Source organism: Microcaecilia unicolor, chromosome 2, assembly GCF_901765095.1.
Source record: "Microcaecilia unicolor chromosome 2, aMicUni1.1, whole genome shotgun sequence".
In the NCBI taxonomy this organism is placed as follows: Eukaryota; Metazoa; Chordata; class Amphibia; order Gymnophiona; family Siphonopidae; genus Microcaecilia; species Microcaecilia unicolor.
The window spans coordinates 213697319-213720449 of NC_044032.1; positions in this window are offsets into that span (position 1 = coordinate 213697319).

Genomic DNA, 23131 nt, shown 5'->3' on the forward strand with positions numbered 1-23131 from the left:
TGGCTAAAGGTTTGTGCAGAGGTTTCACAGTGCACGTACTTGTAGGCACAGGGAAAAGGCATGGGGCAGGTAAAGTCAGAACTGGTGCTAGGATTTCTTGCATCCTCCCCCCACCATAACCCATAAATCAACATCTTCCTCCTTCATTCTCTCCTATTCTCCTCTCATATGATTACAGCTGTCCTCAATTCTCACCAAATTGAAGTTTGCTGTTTGAATTGCAATCTTCTGCTTGCCATGGGACTAGGGTTGCCTACTTTTTTGAAAGAGAAAACTTGCCACCTGCCAATGTTCATGCTCCACTCCTGCCCCTACTACCCAAATAACTGCTGTGATGACAGCTGTGCAGGCTTTTAGACCTGCAGGCCATATCAAGAGAGGGAAGTACAAGAGGCTTCACTCTTCAACACCCATTGAACCACAGTCCCTTCTTGAGTCCCTCAACATACATATACTTCCCCATATGGTGTTAAATTAAAACATATATTCTGCCTCTACAGAGCCCCTGCCTGGTCTTTCCCCAAATAATGGGTGCGGAGCAGAGCTAGGTCATCTCCCCATGGAAAACCTTTCTGTATAGACCATCTAATTACCAGGCATATTGTGAAGTAATACAAAACACTATAAAAAAAAAAGTTACGCAGGAGCTAGAAGAAATTTACCATTCCAGCACTAACTTCCAAATCTCACACAAGGACCCTACTGATGAAAGGGCAACACCCTAAATATTACAGTGGGCCCTAGAACATCAACACACCTATGGGGAAAATCAAACAAGTTAGATTACTACAGGTTGCTACATGGAAAAATCATGCTAACAGAATTCTGGACCTCAGTCACACTCCCAGAACACAGAAAGACACTTACCAAATATAGAATGAGGGGGAGGGGGAGTTATTAAGCTATGGAAAAAGGCATGCTTTTACTGTACCATGATTTACCATGGGAGTCAGTAACCTGTGGTACCTCAGTAAAAGAGTACACACCATGTGAAAAGAGGCACATTATTTCAGAAAGTGCACTGTTTCCTGATACTAAGTACATAAGTACCTAAGTAATGCCATACTGGGAAAAGACCAAAAGCCCATCGAGCCCAGCATCCTGTCCCTGACAGCACCCAATCCAGGTCAAGGGCACCTGGCAAGCTACCCAAACGTACAAACATTTTATATAAGTTATTCCCAAAATTGTAGATTTTTCCCAAGTCCATTTAGTAGCGGTCTATGGACTTGTCCTTTATGAAACTGTCCAACCCCTTTTTAAACACTGCCAAGCTAACCACCTTCACTACGTTCTCCAGCAACAAATTCCAGAGTTTAATAACGCGTTGGGTGAAGAAACATTTTCTCCTATTTGTTTTAAATTTACTACACTGTAGTTTCATCGCATGCCCCCTAGTCCTAGTATTTTTGGAAAGCGTGAACAGACGCTTCACATCCACCTGCTCCACTCCACTCATTATTTCATATAACTCTATCATGTCTCCCCTCAGCCGTCTCTTCTCCAACTCTATGGAAGTGCAAACCACTATGCGTGTCTGAATTTTTGCATGCATGCATGCCTTATTGGGAAAAGAGTGCATCCTCTATCCATATTAGCACATGTTAATAAAATTACACACGTAAATAAATCTAGCTCTATGTGATTTAGGTACATACATCAAATATACTTCCCTAAGAATGCTGCTTTATTTATTGGGTTTTTTTTTTTTTTGAGTCCAGGTTGTTTTACCATCATAAAGGAATTGTGGTGTTGTTACATTTGTATCCCACATTTTCCCACCTTTTTGCAGGCTCAAAATGTCCCTCAATAATCACTCAAACCCCCTAATCTCAAGCCTTGCCAATCTCCAGCCTCCCCAATCAGTCCCTCGCCCCCCAAAGGACCACCTCCCCCAACCTCAGGCGCCTACCGGGGCAGTCCCTGGTGGTCTAGTGGGTCCTTGGGTAGGAGTGATCCAAAGTTGATCCACAGTCACTCCTGTTCTTGCCAGCAGGATGTCTCAAAATGACATCCCTACTGGTCGTATCAGTATATGGAAACAGGACACCTACTTTGAACAACAGCTCTTTATATAGTGGTACCAACATTTCCTGAACACTTTGCTACAGCATTTGGATTATTACAATTGGTGCATGGTCAGTGGTGTGCTGGTAAATTTTTAACAACAGGCTCTCTCCCCGGTCCACCCCCATCCACCACTGCGCCCCCCACCCACCTCTGCGCCCCCCCCCAAAAAAATTGCAGAGCTGGCTATACCGGGGGGGGGGGGGGGGGGGGGGGCGGCGGCCAACACATTACTCTCTCCAGGAAAAAAAAATTAATTGATCCCAGGTTCCAATCTAATTCATGTTTAATATGGGATAAAATGCCATAAATAAGTAAATAAACATAAACTTTTAACGTTCAGCACCTGATTCTCAAAGTGGACATATTCCAAACACCATAATGAAAATAAAATTATTTTTTTTCTACCTTTGTTGTCTGGTGACTTTGTTTCTCTGATCATGCTGGTCCAGTATCTGATTCTGCTGCTCTCTATCTGTTCCCTTGACTCCGTTTCCAGGGCTTCCTTTCCATTTATTTCTTTTCTTTCCTTCTTTCTTCTTCATTTCTTGTCCTCCGCAGACTTGACTGTACAGTGGATCCAGCTTCTGCCTATTTTCTCCATCCATGTGCAGTTTCTCTCCTCACTTCCTTTTCCCTCATCTAATCTCCTTCCTCCATCTTCCCTCCATGTCCAGCATTTCTTCTCTCTCCCTTCCCTCCCCTCCATCCATGTCCAGAATTTCTCTTGCTCTCCCCTCCATCCATGTCTTGAAACTCTCCTCTCTCCCCTGCCCCTCTCTATCCATCCATACCCAGCAATTCTCTTCTCTCCCCTGCCCCCTCTGCCCATCCATGCCCAGCAATTCTCTCCTCTGCCCATCCATGCCCAGCAATTATCTCCCCTGCCTCCCTCTGCCCATCCATGCCCAGCAGTTCTCTCCCCTGCCCCCTCTGCCCATCCATGCCCAGCAGTTCTCTCCCCTGCCTCCCTCTGCCTATCCATGCCCAGCAGTTTTCTCCCCTGCCTCCCTCTGCCCATCCATGCCCAGCAGTTCTCCTCCCTCCCGCTCCCATCCATGTGTAGCGATGTCCTTCGCCCCCCCCATCCTCCCCTGCCGCTCCCATCCATCAGTTTCAATTTCCTGCCTCGAAGCGCCGCATTATTTAAGGCCTGCCTGCTGCCCGTTTCCAGCTGCCTTCCCTGCTTGCTTCTCAGGCGTTCGGTTTGCGCGCCCTTAGTCCCGCCATGGGAAAAGGAAATGTCATCAGAATGATGTCAGAAGGCGGGACTAAGGGCGCGAACCGAACGCCTGAGAAGCAAGCAGGGAAGGCAGCTGGAGACGGGCAGCAGGGCTTTAAATAAGGCGGCGCTTCGAGGCAGGTAATTGAACTGACGGATGGGAGCGGCAGGGGAGGATGGGGGGGCGAAGGACATCACTAGACATGGATGGGAGCGGGAGGGGAGGTAAGCATGGCGCCCTCCTGCCATGCTTACCTTGTGCAATGGAGCTGGCTCGCCCTGTACAACAACCGGCTCGCAAGAGCTGTCAAAATTTAACAAGCGGCTCTTGCGAGCCGGTGTGAGCCGGCTCCAGCACACCACTGTGCATGATAGACATTTAGTTACCATTAAAGAAGATAATCAGAACATGGCCGTGTTGGGTTATGTGCTGAATTAAACCATAAGAACATAAGAATAGCCATACTGCGCCACACCAATGGTCCATCTAGCCCAGTATCCTGCCAATTCAGGTCACAAGTACCTGACAGAATCCTAAATAGTAGCTAGATTCATGCTACCAATCCCAGAGACAAGCAGTGACTTTTCCCATGTCTGTCTTAATAGCAGACTAAGGACTTTTCCTTCAGGAACCTTATACCTTTTTTTAAACCCAGATACATTAACTGCTGATACCACATCCTCTGTCAATGAGTTCCAAACCTTAACTATTCATTGAGAGAAAAAATATTTCCTCCTGTTTGTTTTAAAAGTAGAACCATGTAACTTCCTTGAATGGCCCCTAGTCTTCGTACTTTTTGAAAGAGTAAAAAATTGATTTACGTTTACCCATTCTACATCACTCAGTATTTTGTAGACCTCTATCATATTCCCCCTCAGCCATCTCTTTTCCAAGCACCCTAACCTCTTAAGCCTTTCCTAAGAGAGGAGTTCCATCCCCTTAATAAGGTGAACCTTTTCTAATTCTGCTACTTCTTTTTCAAGATACAGCAACCAGAATTGCACACAGTACTCAAGGTGTGGTCACACCATGGAGTGATACACAGGCATTATAATATTCATTGTCTTATTTTCTATTCCTTTCTTAATAATTCCTTGCATTCTGTTTGCTTTTTTGGTCGCCCCACGCACTGGACAGAAGATTTCAGCGTATTGTCCATGATGACATCTAGATCTTATTCTTGGGTGCTGACTCCTAGGGTGGAACCTAGTAGCAAATCACTATGATTTGGATCATTCTTCCCAATGTGCATCGCTTTACATTTGTCCACATTAAATTTCATCTGCCATTTGGATGCCCAGTCTTCCAGTTTCCTATGGTCTTCCTTCAATTTTTCACAATCTGCATGCATTTCAACAACTTTGAATAGTTTTCTGTCCTCTGCAAATTTAATCACCTCACTTGTTGCTCTAAATTCCAGATCATTTATAAATACGTTAAATAGCACTGGTTCCAGTACAGATCCCTGTGGCACTCCACTATTCACCCTCCTCCATTGAGAGAAATGTCCATTTAACCCTACCCTCTGTTTTTGATCCATTAACCAATTCCTAATCCACAACAGAACCTTGCCTCTTATCCCATGACTCTAATTTTTTCAGGGGTCTCTCATGAGGGACTTTGTCAAATGCTTTCTGAAAATCTTTAATAGTTTCCACTATTTTGCCCGACACTGACTTCTGATTAGTGTGAACAAAACTGAGTATCATGAGGCCTCTGTATAAATTCACAGTTTGTCTCCACCTTGAGTATTATATGCCATTTTGGTCACCTCATCTCACAAATGTACAGCAGATCTTGAAAAGTTAAGAGAGGGACAACAAAAATAATAATGAGGATGGATAATGAAAAAGAATAAACTGAGAAGGAATATGATAAAGTTTATAAAATCATGAGTGGGGTGGAATGGTTAAATAAAAAAGGATTGTTTAACCTTTCCAGCAACACCTAGAGGATGCTCTGTGAAACTAACAACCAACAGAATGAAAACAAATCATAGAAAGCATTTTGTTCATGAAGGGAGCAATTGTATAAAAGGCACTAAAAGTTAGATTTCAAAATGCAGCACACTGAGTGCAAATTCATAGTGCCATCTGGGCACTCAGATTCCATTGCAGAATACTAGCATAAGTCAGCATGTATGTGCTAACATTTAGCTGACTCCACTTATGCCATGTCACTAGCACTGTGCTGTCCTAGGCTAAGTGAGATGACAAAGCTTCGACAGCCAGCTAAACCATTCCCAAGTAAAAACTTTACCAGTAGACTCTCAATTCTTATTTTAGCTCTTCTTTAATGTAGCAATCATGGCAAACAAAGAAAATCAACTTACAGTTAAGTTGTTTGGACAGAATTGTTGCCTTCTGCACAGAGTCCATATCTAGCCACCTCAGAGGCAGAGAGATGGCCAGAACCTCAGCTCAGCTGAGAGGTAAAGCTGTAACACTCAAAGGGAAAGTGTGGGAATCAATTGCTGGGAATAATGCCTTGGGAATAATTGTGAAGAATTTTGATGGAATCACAGTAGATTCAGGAAGGATCAGCCTCTAGAACAGTTGCTGATCACAAAAGCATGCTAGGAAGACTGGGACTTTCTCACACAGCTCTCAAGGGCAGAGAGGGAGGGCTGGCCCTAGCTCAGAACTAAGAGCCAATAGGGAAAGCACAAAGGGAGTCAATCACAGGATATGACAAACTATAGGGGGGAGGGAAGCACCAGTACACAGGGCTATTACACAGACAATGCAATTAAATACAAATAATACTCATACTAAATATACATCACAATGCACTCTGCCTTCATGAATATGGGGGCAAACGCTCCCACCTAGTATAGGTAAATACCACTATTTAATTTCTCAAAACTATAAACATTATAAGCATGTAAAAGTCTATTTATATCTGGATCTTAAAACTTGGCAAGTTCTTGCTTGTCTCCGGGTCGCTGTTGCTCTGGCAACTTCTCTCTTGCAGTCTCACAGGAGCTGAGAGGAGAGACAGGCAACACAAAGCACAACAACACAAAAGAGAGAGAGAGAAAAAGTCTTTGAGTCTCTGGATTAGACAATGGTCCACTGAGTCCTTATCTATTTGTGGTGTAGATTACTGTCTCAGTGATGTCTCTGCTAAAGAAGTTCCTTGTCTTCCAGGGAAGTCTTGTGTCAAAGTTCCCAGGGGGTGCCAAGTTGTCATTGATGATCTGTAGTTCTCTATCTCTGATGGCACTTTGGAGGTCGGTGTCCACTTTCTCATCAGCTGGTAGATGAGATGAAGATGCAATGTTGGTAGCAAGAATAATCATCTCCAGACAGATCTCTGCATCAGAGTCAGGGTCTATAAGTTCAAAGTGATCTTTGTCACTCAAGATGTGTGGTCAGGCTTTAGAAGAAAGTCTGGTCCTGATAACCACATGGTTTCCATTAGATTGGATGCTGGCATTGCTCAGGTGGCATAGTCTGATGGATTTTGGTTAGTTGGCACATAATGCCACTGTTCTGGTTGTGCTGACTTTTATATATGCTCAACTCTGTTGCTGGTGTACATGTAAAATCTCCTGGTTTGGTTGTAGCTGTAGCCCAGGGGACTTTACTGTCAGTGTAAAAATGGACTGTTTCTATTTGAATATCCATTTCATTGAGTATCATCTCTGCTATCTCTACTGCTAGCACAGCTCCACACAATTCTAAGCATGGAATGGTATGATTGGGTCGTGGTGTTATCTTGGTTTTGCCAAAGATGAATCTCATATAAGATAGCCCATCTACATCTGTAGCTTTCAAATAGGCCAAAGCAGTTATGACTTTTTCAGAAGTGTCTGAGAAGAAGTAGATTTCTATGTGACAGGCAGTACTGAGTGGAGAAGGGATGTAAGTGCATGGGATGTGCAGTTGTTCAAGAGTCTTTAGAGAATCTTCCAATTTTTCCCATTCTTGTTGCATTTCTGGTGGTATTGGGACATCCTTCAGTAGGGATCTTCATTGAATGATGACTGGAGTCGCAAACCCCAGTGGATCAAATAGACTATTGATGGTGTGTATATGATTTCTCTTGATTGGAGACTTGAAAGGTAAAATGTCTCTATTTAGGTCTTGATGCAATCCAAGGCTTCTCTGAAGTGGAGGGGTGTCTACTCTTAGATCTAGATCCTTTAAATCTTTGGCACGACCCTCTGCAGTAAATGGTCTCATCTCTGGACTGTAGGAGGTGATTTTAAGAAGTCTCAGATTGGCCTCTGCCAGCATTCCTTGTGTTATGTTCAGCAAGTCAATGGCTTCGTCTGCGATAGGTAAAGACTTCAAACCATCATCTATGTGAAAGTTTTTGTCAATGAACTATCTGGCACCTGTGCCATATTCTCTTTCTCCCTCTTGAGCTGTCTTTCTAAGCCCATAAGTTGCTATTGCAGGTGATGAACTGATACCAAAGATGTGAACTCTAATTCTGTATTCCACAATTTGGTTGATGTCGTTGTCATGGTACCACAGGAATCTCAAGTAGTTTCTGTAGTCTGGGTGCAGGGGCGTAGCCAGACAACAGATTTTGGGTGGGCCCAGGAAAGAAGTGGGTGGGCACCAAGTGTTCTCCCCCACCACCAAAAAAAAATATCTCAGCTGGTGGGATATCACTTCCTTCCACCTTGGCAGTCTGTAGGCAAGCGTGCGCTAAAAACTGAGAATGTGCAGGTGCCATTATCATGGAGAGTAGCATTTTCGTTACCATCAGCTGGCAGAGATTGGGGTCCCCACCAGCTACCGCTAAACATGTGCTACTGTTGGGTGGGCTTGAGCCCTAAGTGGGTGGGCCCCGGCCCACCCAGGCCCACCTGTGGCTACGCCACTGGTATGACAAAGCAATAGAACATTTGATGGGTATCCACTGTTATGGCAATGGGTTCCTTCCTGAAGCAAATCAAGACTCCAAATAGGCTAGAATTGAACCCAATCCTGATCTGACCCGGTTTTTGTGGGAGATACAGGAGGGATCAGCCTCTAGAACAGTTGCTGTGACTCTGGGCAAGTCACTTAACCCTCCATTGCCCCATGTAAGCCGCATTGAGCCTGCCATGAGTGGGAAAGCACGGGGTACAAATGTAACAAAAAAAAAGACATGCTAGGAAGACTGGGATTCTCTCACACAGCCCCCAGAAGGACGGCTCATACTATATATTCATCACAATATACCCTGCCTTCATGAATATGGGGGCAGAACAAGCAGGCATAAATATGTGCACCTTCATGTGGCACTTTAGCTCGCAAATGCAAGTATTCTATAACCTATGCATGCAAACGTTTGCTACGTCCATGCCCTGCCCATTCATCTCTTTCTGTGCACACCCCTTCTGTTTATGTCAGGTAGGAAGACATCCTGTCTACCTATGCTGACATCACCAGGGGTCAGACCGGGTATGGGGGGGGGGGGGGGGGGGGGAGAGTCAGAGTTGCCTGCAGTATTTCCCAGAGGCCTTTGGCTATTCTCTTGATAGGCCCTGAATCCTTGGTTAGGCTAACTTTGAGGTTAGGCCCTGAACAGCACAATGTCATGTTGACAATGCACATAATATAGCTGTGGAGTTAGTTACTGGATAACATGATGATGATCACTAGCATAACTTCAAAAGAGGTTTGGATAAATTACAAAAATTATTATTACTCAGGTAGACTTAAGGAAAAATTATGTCTTATCTGTCTTGAGGAAAATAAGAAGTGTATATTATCAATCACAGGTTCAAGAGAGTAGACTCAGTTACCACTAGCGATTCAAGCTCAGGCTGACATTACTGCTTTAAAAAAGACAGTTAAAAGGGTATCTGTACAGGTTAGCATGTGGAACATCTGAGGGACTGATTTGTAAGAGCTATCTGGATCAGTGTTAGTGGATAAAAGTGGAGGAGACTGATATGCACATCTGTATCTAGATCAGCAGTAGTGGGGGCACACACTGGCCCCCTAATTCCGCCTTTCAACATTTGAGTTATATTTTCTCTCAGCATGAACACATCATACGATTTATTCACCTAAACTTTTTTTCCATGCAGCTCTGCATATATCTTCATTTGCTTCATGCTACGTTATATATGCAGGATGCACATACAGTAGATCCTAGCTGAAAGAGACATGGTATAATCTCCAAACACTTACACAAATAAGTTTTGAAAATTCAGGCAGGAGGAACAGGTATAAAAAATATTTGCAATGTAAGCTTTTACATATTTAATGGACCATCCTGCAGGATTGGTTTACATCATTGTTATTGTAATGTTCTTTCTGTAGTGCAATATTTAAGAAAAAATGATCTTACCTTACTGAAATGAGGTCCGAAATTCACTCGTGAGATCTGAAAATGTTTTATACAATGTGAAAAGGTATAAGCAGTGTATTATATACTGCAACATGTTTATGTTTATTTTAAAACTTGATATACCACCTTTTCTAAAAAGAAGATCAAAGTGGTGAATAATACATAAAATTCCACATAAAATCATATGAATCATAACTCTAGTTAAAAGTAGGAAAGAATACAACCATACATACTGATAGGAAACAAGGAAAAGAAGAGGAGGGAAAGAATGGAAGGATAATGGGGTGATGGTGTCCGAGGGTCTCAAGGTGATGAAACAATCCAACATGGCAGTGGTCACGGCCAGAAGGATACTAGGCTGTATAGAGAGGGGTATAAACAGTAGAAGAAAGGACTTGCTGATGCCCCTGTACAAGTTGTTGGTGAGGCCCCACTTGGAGTATCTTGCTAAGGATGTAAAAAGACTTGAAGCAATTCAGAGAAAAGCGACCAAAATGGTATGGGGTGTGCATCGCAAGATGTATAATGAGAAACTTGAGGACCTGAACATGTATACCGTAGAGGAAAGGAGAGATGGGGTGATGTGATACAGACGTTCAAATATTTGAAAGATATTAATTTACAAACAAACCTTTTCCAGAGAAGGGAAGGTGGTTGAAGACATGAATTGAGGTTGCGGGGGACCGACTCAGGAATAATGTCAGGAAGTACATTTTTACGGAAAGGGTGGAAGATACCTTGAATGCTCTCCCGCCAGAGGTGGTGGAGATGAAAATGCTAACAGAATTCAAAAATGCATGGGATAAACACAAAGGAATCCTGTATAGAAGGCATGGAACCAAACAAGCTTAGCAGTGATTAGATAGCAACACCAGTAATTGGGAAGTGAAGTCAGTGCTGGGGAGACTTCTACAGTCTGTGCCCTGATTGTGGCTGGACAGATTCAGCTTCTATAACTGGAGAACAAAGCTAGTGATGGGGGGCTTCTATGGACTGTGCCCTGAAAATGGCAAGGACAAATCAAAACCAAGTCTACAAATCATCTAAAACACCTCTCACAACACCTTACCTAGCACCTTGCATCTAAATTACCTACCTTAGCTTATTATCGATTGTATTTAAGACCATGTAATGACTGCATCATAAGAACACTCTGTAAGCCACATTGAGCCTGCAAAAAGGTGGGATAATGTGGGGTACAAATGCAATAAATAATAATAATAATAATAATAATATTATCTTATACTATGAGTTTATCTTATTGGGCAGACTGAAATCAGAGTACAGCTCTTTATCTGCTGTCATCTACTATGTTACTATAATGTAAAGTGCAATGCTTCAATTCATATTTGCAGGATCAGCACTTACAGGCTGCTGATCAATTTCCCCATGCAGTAAAATTACTGCTGGAACAGCGTGGGGAAATAATGCCCCTATGATCAACGTTAATAGCATGCAAATTTATGTTGCACTATTAGCATTAATCATTGGGGTACTTCTGCAGGATGATTGTGCCTGGACATGCACTCTGGCACAATCCTCCCGCAGAAGAGGTTTGACAGGTCTAGGATGTTCATGCATTTGCATGCTTTGTATCTCATTAATTTGATTGCACTGAGATAAACTAATATGCATGAAGGTCATATGAAGTACATTTCAGTTATTTAAAATGCACTATTTGGTCACGTATGTGTACTGTTCTCTTAATTCATATCAGTAGCCACCTCTCTAAATGGCAACACTCATATTTCACATGCATTCAAGGTGGAAGATCTTATGAAGATCAGGTGGGATAGAATACCAAGTATTGTGTGGTTGAAACACATCTCATGTTCAATGTTGTGTCATATCCCAGGTGATAGAACCTGACATCACTGGCTAAAACTCAGCCAATGATCTTAAACACGTTTTCCTAAATCAAGCAAGTCCAAGTTTCGGTTAAATTTAGGAGACTATCACGGATGTCATTTTTGAAGGATTAGGCTTAAGGCTGGAGTTAGAGGGGTGCAACTAGGACAATAACCCCTTCTCAGATTTCTGCTCTGAGCGCCAATAAGTCTATGGCTCTGGTTAGGCACTATTTACACTTGGCAGGATTTTGTGTTATGTAGACAATACTGCTCCGTGTTCTACTCTCCTATCAATAAACCCTTCCAGTAAAGGTTCTCTTATCAGCCCCTCCTCAATAACTCAAAGCACGCTCACTAATTTCCATCTACCAAGAAAGACAAGTCTGGAAAAAATAATGTTAAATAATATTCAGCCAGTGGTAGACAGCATTGTTTTGTCCACTGCCAGCACTAAAACTGCAAATTGAATGCCAGGCCCTCTGTAGGCTTCGGCATTGAATTTCTTTTGTTGTTGTTTTTAAAGCCTGCTAGTACGTGCCCGGTTAAGTCAATATTCAGACTTAAGTGGCAATGGGCTAGCGCATATAGATAGGACAACTATGTATGGAGTCGTATTTATGCGCCAAACATGGCCGGTTAGCTCTGAATATTGGGAGCTAACCGGGCTCCATCCCTGAACCCCCCCCCCCCCCCCCCCCGGAATGATTCTAATGTAGCCGGCTTCTACTTCGGTGCTAACCAGTCATTTTCAGCACCACTAACCAGCCAAGTGCTGTTGAAAATGTCTGGAAAGCTGCATATAAGTGAGTTAACTGGTCAGCGGCTGTTCTTAGCCGGTTAACTCACTTTGAATATCAACCAGTAGATCTTCATTATCTGACATTGTTCAATTTTCTCTAGAAAAAGATCTTTCCCCATCTGTGAGGAGGTTTCTGACTAAGCTTTATTATGTACTAACCTATAACCTATTCATTATGTACTAATATGCAGCAAAAAATGGAGTACCCTGGAGTGCACTACAGCATCATGTGGAATTTTTAGAATGTACGCATGCTAACTGTGCACTGTCTAATTTCTTGGTTTTTTGTTTGTTTGGTTTTTTTTGAGGGGATGTGTCAGGGGCAGAGAATGGGTATTCCTGTGCTAACCAGTTGTTACATCTATCCTACCGCACCCTAACTGGTTGGCGTACAGATAAAATATACTAGGAAGGTCAGACCAACAAGATTTCAAAAGCAATCTTCACACCAAAGTACTGCACTTAAGAGGAAAATCCCCAGTATATAAACACAGGGAGGAAAAAGCTTCAACTGACCCAGACCAACTAAATTTCTTCAGGTTTTCAGAAGGGTCTCCATTGTCTAAGATCGACATAAAAAACCTCCTGTGTATTTTTATTTAATCAAATGATGTATACATTATCTTTGAAAAAAATAGATGTTGATACTTAGCTTAGCCCTTAAAACACCGCTTCTTGTCCAGATAACGCATGAGTCATTACCGCCTACAAAATAGGTAGTGGTAAGGGATGATGCAGTAAGTTAAAACATGTCTGTACACTAATGGCAACATTAGCACATTCTTACACTAATCACACAATAGGAAGGTAGTGGAGTACAATTTACTAGTAATTCAAACAAACCTCACACTATATCATAAATTTTCATTTAAGAGGAAAAAACCTCAGTTAACCCAGACCATAAGTGAAACTCTTTCAGGTCTTAAAATGCGTTTAAATTTATCATCAGCGTAAACAACTTCCAGTGCAATCTTCTTTTAATTTAATCAAAAACACATTGAAAAATCACATTTAGGGATATTTTAATCATTACTTAGCTTATAGCCCTTAAGAAACCGCTCCTATGTCCGACGGTGGCCAGTGCTTCGCTTAGTGCTTCAGGGACATGCGGTACAAATTATCTATGGGCCAATATTGCCAATTCTGAAGGTGTTGCGTACTCCCACTTTCATACTCAAAATGTATTATATGTGTGTGTGTGTCCCATACATAAAAGTTGTCATTGAACATTTTTAATAATATCTGCACATGTGTGTGAAAGGTGCCATGTGCGTGTATTATGTGTGTATGTGTGAGACGCACATAATAGTAGTGTTAAAAAGTTGTTGTGGAACAAAAAAAGAAAAGGAAACTCTGATTGTGACGTCACTCGACACATGCCTTTTTTCCTGGGCATGTACAGAACATGGATGCTTACCGAGAGATTGTTCTGTACATGTGGTAGGTGCTTTACCCAAATGAGCCACTTGCAGAATTTCTGTGCATCTCATTTGAATGTGATTTTCTTTGAGCATCGGTTGCCGTTTCAAAATCGGTAAGTTCAACCATGGCTATAAATGCACGTGGTATTTAATGGCAACTTTTGAGCATTGGGGCCAGAGTCTCTGCAGCATTTAGAAAGCAAAATATGCAGATCTTTCCAAATTTGTACCCCAGATGCACTGGTAGAAAATCTCACTCATTCCTTCAATAATCATTGTGGTGGTGAATGGCAGTCTTTGAGATGAGCCCTCTTTTCGTATTGTCGTGGTACACCAGCCTCTTTTGGTGCCACCAAAACTTGTGCCAGCTGCTCCTCTCTTCTACCTGCTTGGTCTGGCACCACTAAATCGGTGGGGAGCTCCTTTCTTTGGTCCAGCTGCTCTGGCTGCTGGCACCTCACAGCTGCTAAAATCAGAGAGAATCTACTTTCTGCTTCATGTGTGGTACAGGGAGTATTTGTTCTCTACTTTCAATTACTGTGCAGTGTCTGTTGGAATGTAATTGTATTTTACATGCATTGCCTGTCACCTATTATTTCTCTGTGATTACTCTGTGACCTCTGATGTGAATTACTTAGAGAGGTCACACTGCTATGCAACTTCCTGTTGGGGGTTAGATGCAGCACATGCAGCACATGGAGCACATGGAGCTCATGATCTCTCCTAACCTGAGAGGATCTATGGTGGTGTGAGCATCCATTACCATCTAAGCACATGGAAGGAGCTGATAAGACAAATGTATAGTAATATGTAAATATAAGCCTGTCTGATTATAATCTAACTACAAACTGTGAGTAAACAGATGTTTTGTTACTTCAACTTTAAAGTGACTCAGCAGTGAATTATTCAGGGGTGAATGAGAGAGAGATGAAGAAAGAAATTAACATTTCTAAAGCTGAAGCTGTGTGTACTAAAATCTGCTAATTATTTACTACAAATAATCCAACAAAAGGGTTATGGGCCCAGGAATTGAAAAAGAAGAGAAATATTACCAGGCAGAAAAAAAGGCCACATTTTTCTCTTAAGTTTTAAAGGAAAGATTCAGTCTGTCTCTCTCTCCCCCCACACAGCAGACAGAAGGCTAAGAAAATGGCTGAGGGAGGAAATTCACCATTTTTCTATTCTCTCAAGGTGCCTAGATTAACTGAGTTTAATTATCAGCAGTGGGAATTAAGATTCATATGTCTCCTTCGAGCAAAAGGATTAAATATATGCTTAGACCAAGACAGAACAGCTGAAAATATGGCTGAATGGGACAATGCAAACTATTATGTGAAGTGCATGCTTTTGGAAGCTCTCTCAGAGAAACAAGCCATATTAGTGGAGGGAAAAGATACACCAAAGGACATTTTATATAAACTGAGAACTATGTATGCAACTACATATGCAAAGCAGCAACCAATTTGGCTGGCAGAGTTGAATGAAACCAAATTAAGGGATAAAAGTAAATGTAATGATCACATTATGCATCTTATGTCTTCATTTCAAAAGCTAGAACTTTCTGGAATTCCCATGTGTGATGCATTGAAAAGAGCATTTCTTTTTACCTCACTATCAAAGAAGTTTGATGTTTTTAGGTCTGTAAATGAGGCCATTGAAGGGCAATCTTTTGAACAGACAACATCAAAACTAAGGCAGGAATGCATAATAAATGATTCTGAGGAGATGTGTTCTCAAAGTCAGTCAGAGAGAAATGAAACAAATTTCTTGGCAAAGAACAGAGGAAGGCGGAGCTATGGGAAAACTCCACCCAAGGGCAAGCTGATTTGCTACTCATGTGGAAAGGAGGGACATGTATCTAAATGGTGTAAGGAAACACAAAACACTCCCTCTAGCTCACCTAAGCCAATGGAACTAAAGAATTTTCAAACCAGGAAATGTATGAAGGACAAAGATAAACACAAGGGCTTTCTAATGGCAGAAAAATCTTTGACTATGGTAAATAATAATTCAAATGAAAGTACTTGGATTTTGGATTCGGGGAGCACATGCCATTTAACCAATTGTAAGGATTTCTTTCAGGAAATGTGTCCAGAGGAAGGTATTCTTAAAACTGCAAACGCAGGGACTGCTAAGATCCAAGCAAAAGGTATTGGATTCTTAAAATGCAAAGTGTCTAATGAAGTTAAAGAAATTCCTGTAAGTGATGTCTTGTATATTCCCCAAGCAGTTTGCAATATGCTTAGTGTATCTACATTAGATAAGAAGGGATTTGCGATTCATTTTGAAAACAGTAAGTGCACAATCTCTAAAAATGATGAAGTGTATGCTGAAGCTTTTATGCATAATGATGTTTATAAGCTGAACATTTCAGGTGAAGCCTCACATCTGGCGCAAGTAAGGAAGAATGATGGTAAATGTAGTCTGGAAATCTGGCACCGCCGCCTGGGACATCGTGATTCTAAGGTGATCCAGGATCTTTACAGTAAGCAACTGGCCACCGGCATTCAGATAAGTGCAGATGCTGGTAAAATGGAGAAATGCATAGACTGTGTTACACAAAAAGGTGTGAGACCCTCATTTCCTGCATACACAGGAAATAGGAGTAATAAAGTACTGGACTTAATACACAGTGACTTATGTGGACCGTTTAATATCCCATCATTGGGAAATAACAGATTTGTGCTAATATTCTTGGATGATTTCTCTAGATATTGTGTGGCCTATTTGCTGAAAGAGAAAAGTCAAGTCACAGACATGCTGAAGAAATACGTAGCCATGGTGAGCAATAAATTTGAAAGAAAACCAAAGGTTCTTCAGACCGACAATGGTGGTGAGTTCACTTCACAAAGCATGCGCACATTTCTAGAACAAGAAGGCATTCAACATATCACAACAGTAGCTTATACACCAGAACAAAATTCTGTTGCAGAGAGAAAATTTAGGTCACTTGTGGAAATGACCAGATGTATGCTGTCAGATAGCAATCTCCCTAAAAGACTATGGGGGGAAGCCATTCTCACAGCAGTGTACCTACAAAATAGAATGCCAACTAAAGGCGCTGAGCGCACACCACATGAGACATGGCATGGTAGGAAGCCAAACCTGTCACACATAAGAACATTTGGAAGTACAGCATATGCTCATGAACCAAAGCAAAGAAGGCATAAGCTGGATTCCACAACAGAAAGGGGCATTTTAGTTGGCTATACTCCAGGACACAAAGGATATAGAATTTTGAATCTGAAAACTGGCATTGTTGGCATAAGACATGTTACATATTTTGATGAAAACAAAAGGGTTGATAAAGGCTGGATTATCCCAGATGAGCCTTATCATCCAGAATATGAAACTAGAACCATAATAGACATGCCAGTGTATATAAATGCCATACCAAGGCAGATGTCTGAAAGCAACTCATCTGTATCTAACGAGGAACAGGCAGAGGAAGCAGACACAGAAAGGATCATTGAAGAAGACAGTACAGTTGGAGAAGGGGAATCAATTGGAGAAGAACTCTCAGATTTAGAGGATGCAGAAAGGTCGGACCAACCTGTAGTCAGACGCTCATCCAGGGAAAACAAAGGTGTTCCACCCCCAAGACTGTCTTACCTAACAAAGTCAGCAGAAGCTCAAGAGCCCTTAACATGGGATGAGATTGAGAAAATGCCAGCAGAAGAAGCTGCTGAATGGCGTAAAGCTGCACAAGAAGAAATTGATGCATTGGATAAAAATAATACTTGGATTCTTACAAAATTACCTCCTGGCAAGAAAGCTATAGGATGCAAATGGGTATTCAAGTTAAAAAGGAATGCACAAGGAAAAGTGGAAAGGTATAAAGCCAGATTAGTGGCAAAGGGATATCTTCAAAAATATGGAGAAGATTTTGATGAAGTGTTTGCACCTGTAGTGAAACACACAACAATAAGAACACTTCTGAGCATTGCAGTCTCAAAAGGCATGCAAGTCAACCACATTGATGTGAAAACAGCGTTTCTTCACGGAGATATAACTGAAGACTTGTATATGGAACAGCCAACAGGTTTCATAAATACAAAACAAAGACAGCTAGTGTGTAAATTAAACAAAGATCTTTGTGGATTAAAGCAAAGTGCAGAATGTTGGAATGATAAATTGCATGAAATATTGACAAATTTAGGATTTAAGCAAGGTGAAGCAGATAAATGCTTGTACACTAGGTGCACAAATGGACAATATGCATACATTTTAGCTTTTGTTGATGATCTGCTCATTGCAAGCAAAAGTGAGCAAGAGTACAAGGACATTGTAAAGTGTTTAAACCTCAATGTTGAGATAAAAGAACTTGGTAATGTGTCATACTATCTTGGTATAGAAATTGAGAAACAAAATGATGGTTCTTATCTTCTAAGCCAGAAGCAGAAAATAAATGAGCTTATTGAAAGTTTAGGTATGCAAGATGCCCAAGTTGTAAGCACTCCCATGATCACTGATTTTCTGAAGGATGAAACAGTAAGAGAACCTTTACCAGATAACATCCAATATAGATCAGCCATAGGTAAGCTTTTATATCTAGCTACCACGTACAGGGCTGATATAGCAAATGCAGTAGGAATTTTGAGCAGAAGGGTCAGCTCACCTACCAAATCAGATTGGACTGCAGTTAAAAGGATGGTAAGGTATTTAAAAGGTACCATTGATTGTAAATTAAAGGTTTCAGCCAATAGTAATCCAAAACTAATATGTTACTGTGATTCAGATTGGGCAGGGGATCATTCTGATTATAAATCCACAAGTGGATATGTGTTTATGTATGGAAATGTACACATTTCATGGGCCAGTCATAAACAAAGTATTGTGAGTTTGTCTTCTACAGAAGCTGAATACGTGGCTGTATCGGAAGCGTGCAGAGAACTGATGTGGATTGAAAAACTTTTGCTGGATTTCGGAATAGCTGAAAAGAGACCAATCCAGTTAATGGAAGATAATCAGAGCTGCATCCGACTGTCACAGAATGACAAGGTTCAGTCACGCACCAAGCACATCGCAACGAAATACCACAACGTGCGAGAGTTGGCGAAAGAAGGGGTCATCAGTCTACACTATTGTCACACCAGTGAGATGACAGCTGACATCATGACCAAACCGTTACCCAGAGAACATTTTGTGAATTTGCGTATAAAGCTTGGACTTTGTATGAATAAATAATTGCATGACAGTTATGCATGAGAAGGGGTTTGTTGGAATGTAATTGTATTTTACATGCATTGCCTGTCACCTATTATTTCTCTGTGATTACTCTGTGACCTCTGATGTGAATTACTTAGAGAGGTCACACTGCTATGCAACTTCCTGTTGGGGGTTAGATGCAGCACATGCAGCACATGGAGCACATGGAGCTCATGATCTCTCCTAACCTGAGAGGATCTATGGTGGTGTGAGCATCCATTACCATCTAAGCACATGGAAGGAGCTGATAAGACAAATGTATAGTAATATGTAAATATAAGCCTGTCTGATTATAATCTAACTACAAACTGTGAGTAAACAGATGTTTTGTTACTTCAACTTTAAAGTGACTCAGCAGTGAATTATTCAGGGGTGAATGAGAGAGAGATGAAGAAAGAAATTAACATTTCTAAAGCTGAAGCTGTGTGTACTAAAATCTGCTAATTATTTACTACAAATAATCCAACAGTGTCGACTCCTAGAATGGCTTGAGCTAAGAAAAGGGGGCTGATGAGACCAGTCTGATGCTGATGTTGGGGCTGGGTAAAGGGCGCTGGGGTCTAAAAAGGGGGCAGGTGGGAGATGGAGTCTCTTATTGAGATAGACATGATTGGTCGCATGGAATCTTGCTACTATTTGGGTTTCTACCAAATACTTGTGACCTGAATTGGTCACTGTTGGAAGCGGGATACTAGGCTAGATGGACCATCAGTCTGACCCAGTATGACTATTCTTATGTTCTTTTGCTTATCTGGCCTGTCACCATTTATTCTTCATCTACTGTACATCTTTAGCAGTCCTTTCTCCAGTTTTTCCAATCAGTCATCTTAGGTGTTGTCAGAATATCATCCAATTTGCTCTGTTTTTTATTTACAGAATATTTTACTGTTTGTCTTCATAATAACAGCTTAAGATATTCTAGATTATTGGGCTATGCAAAATCGAATAATGGGATATTCTACTCAGTCCCTGGTTCTGCACTATCTTCTCTTTTGATTGAAGTCCTATCAACAGATACTGTGGCTTCCTTGACTTGATTGGCGGGGCTGGAATCTTTTAGTATCTGCATCTATACAAGGACTTAAAATGCTGTCAGATAAATGTAGCATTTTATCTTAACGGTAAGGAGATAATTTTAGTTACTTCAAGATTGTGGTCATAGTCTCAGCGTAGAGAAAAAATTAAAGACCATTAAACTTAACTGAGGAAATTGCCAAAGTTCAATAAAGAGAATCAGACTTGAGGGGCGTGCAGCCAAAAATTTTTCATTTTGTTTAGTTTCCTGTGTTGTCTATGGGAGTTTTCATTTTGTGTAGATTTGTTTTTAATTTTTCATTTCGGGATCAATGTCAAAAATAGTGCATATTCATGTCATCCTCTTACTGACACAGGAAAAAAACTTGAAATTTAGGTTTTTTTCCCCTTGTTATTTCAGGCTAAAAATTACATGAAACGACATAAGAAATCTCATTGATTCCATGTCGTTTCAAACAAATGCATATACTTATCAGCTTTAGCAGGCCTGTATGGCCATTGTTTCATACGTATCTCACTTTTGTTATCTGAATGCCAGTAAAGAGAATCATTTTCCAAGAGTAAAAAGAATTTCACTCATTTTCCCTCATGGTGCTGGTTGTAGAGAGCAATACCCATCGTGCAGGATATTATGGGATGGACTGATCATTCTTTGGTGCTCTTTAGTCTTCCTGAGGTGGAGAGGATGGTAAATGGAATTGTAAAATCTTCAAGATTGAAATGACCTTGGTTCGATCCCTGTTTGATAATGGAAAATGGTCTCCAAAGTTAGGAGATGTTTCCTCTCTGCCAAGGGAAGAGGTAATAGAACATTGGAATACCACACTGACAGATACATTGTATAAAGTTGCTCCGTGGAAAGTTACTGTTGTTAAGCCTGGTGACAATTCTATCCCATGGCTCTCAAAGGCTATGGGGCAAGTTTGTAGACAGACAGAAAGAGAATGGCATAGGACACAGAACTGTGAAGTAAAAGATACCTAATTATTGAAGTTATTGGAGAATTTGACTGTTATGAACAATGAGCATGAATTGTATTATAATTGCCCCAAGGAACTTTTTCACATTGTGTGTACCTTAACAGCATCTGTATCCCCCCCCCCCCCCCCCCAGAGAGAGGTTTAATCTTTTTCACAAGAGCAGCATATTGTCATGACTGTGGTCGTGACTCCTCTTTTACTCACCTTATTTCCTGATGTTCAGCTTCCAAGATGGCTCCTGTCTGTCCAGCTTCCAAGATGGCTCCTGTCTGTCTTTCCTGTGTGCTCACTTCCTGTGTGTTCCAAGGCTCTGTTTGGTGTCAGTGTGTTCCCTGCTCCTGTCCTGCAGTAGGTGACATCATCAGTGAGAGTCTTTATAAGGAAGTGGTGTACTTGCATTTAGGGCCTTTGCATTGCCAAGGGTCGTCAGGTTAGTCAGTGTGCTGTTGCACGGTTTACCTAGACTGTGGGCTCTTGCCCTTCTGCTTTGTCTTGCTCTTGTCTGTGGGCTTCCAGTTCTTCTGTTTGCCTTGTTCACTGTCTGTGTTCTGGGTTGAAGTATATTTCCATTCCTGCAGCTGTTTATACCAAGTGGAAGCAAGCTTACCTTTAGCTTGAGATGAATGGCACAGCACCCACACACTTGGTTCATCAGATGATAATGTTGAGAAATTTAACTTGGTGGAAATGCAATGATTAAGTTGTAATCAGCGATAGTAGTGATTTGGAGGTAGGTGATATCTTGTACTTAATGTAGAGAAAGGGATCCAACTGGAATCTTCTATCAGCTGATGTATTGATAATATATTGGACTTGAGCCACTCAGATCAGAGTATGGTTTTACCATTAATCTTAAACATTTGGTTGTTCCAAATAGGTATATGATTAGTATGTGACCAAGGAATTGTAACATATTGGTCAATCTCTGAGAAGATGTGTTGGTTGGACTCAGGGGTGTAGACAAGAAGTGGGTGGGCACCAAGTGTCCTCCCCCCGTTATCTTAAAAATAAATCTCAGCTGGCAGGAAAATGCTGCTCTCCAACTCAGCAGTCTGCAGCAGGCATGCACTGAAAACCGAGCATGCGCAGTTTAGGAAGTTCAGACTGCTGAAGGGGAGAGCAGCATTTTTGGCACCAACAGAGGGAGGTCTTCAGCTGGTAGAACTTGGGATCCCCACCAGCTACTGCTAAGGGTATGCCGCTGTTGGGTGGGCTACGCCACTGGGTGGACTGAAGGATGCAATTAATTTTATTTTTGTCCACTTTAGAGAAGGGTAGTAAGGATAAAGGAATAGTTGACCATCTTGAGGTCTCAAATTGCCACCATAGAGGAGCAACATCTTGATCCACAAAGGTGATCCAAGTTGCTGACTGTTGTAGAATAAATGTTGTATGATAGTCCTGAAAACTGGGGAAATTTAAATCCCCCATGTGAACGTAGTACTTTAAATCTTTTCAAGGCTATACATGGAGTTTTGTTAGCCCACGGGAAGTTGGATAAAGTTTTTTCAATGAGTTTGCAAGTACAGGGCTTGAGTAAAACTGGGATCATACTTAACGTATAGATAATTTTAGGAGCAATCATCATTTTTACTGTGTCCAAACAATCCCACCATGACATCTCTTAAAGGAGACCATTTGTTAGTTAAATCATTAATTATTTTATTAGCATCTATGAGTTTAAACGTAGTGTATCTTCCATTGTAGTGCTCAAATATTTTATAGAGAAGGGTGTCCATTGAAAACCATATTTAATAATTTCAGAGTTTGCATCAGGACAGTTAAGAGGTAATATTTCCATTTTAGAAATGTTGAGCTTATAACCTGCAAATGTAGAGTATTGATTAATAATGTTTAAAATGGCAGGAATTGAAGAAGGGATGGTATAGCAAACTATCATCAGCATAAGCTGATAATATGGCTGTAACAGAACCAACTCCCATGATGGAAGGTGAGATAAAAATGGCATGGAGTAGAGGCTCTAATGCTAAATTGAAAAGGAGTGCGGATAAGGGGCATCCTTGTCTGGTTCCTCTAGTTGGGTTAAAGGTTTCTGACGTGATGTTGTTTATTTGTATTTTAGTAGAGGGTAGTGTGTATAATAGCTTCACCATTTTAATGATTTGTGAGTCAAACCCATATCAGTTCAATACTTTAAACAAATAAGGTCATTCTACGCGATCAAATGCTTTTTCTGTGTCCAATCCGATAGCTACCATGGGAATCTGATTTTGTTGTGCATGTAATAAAA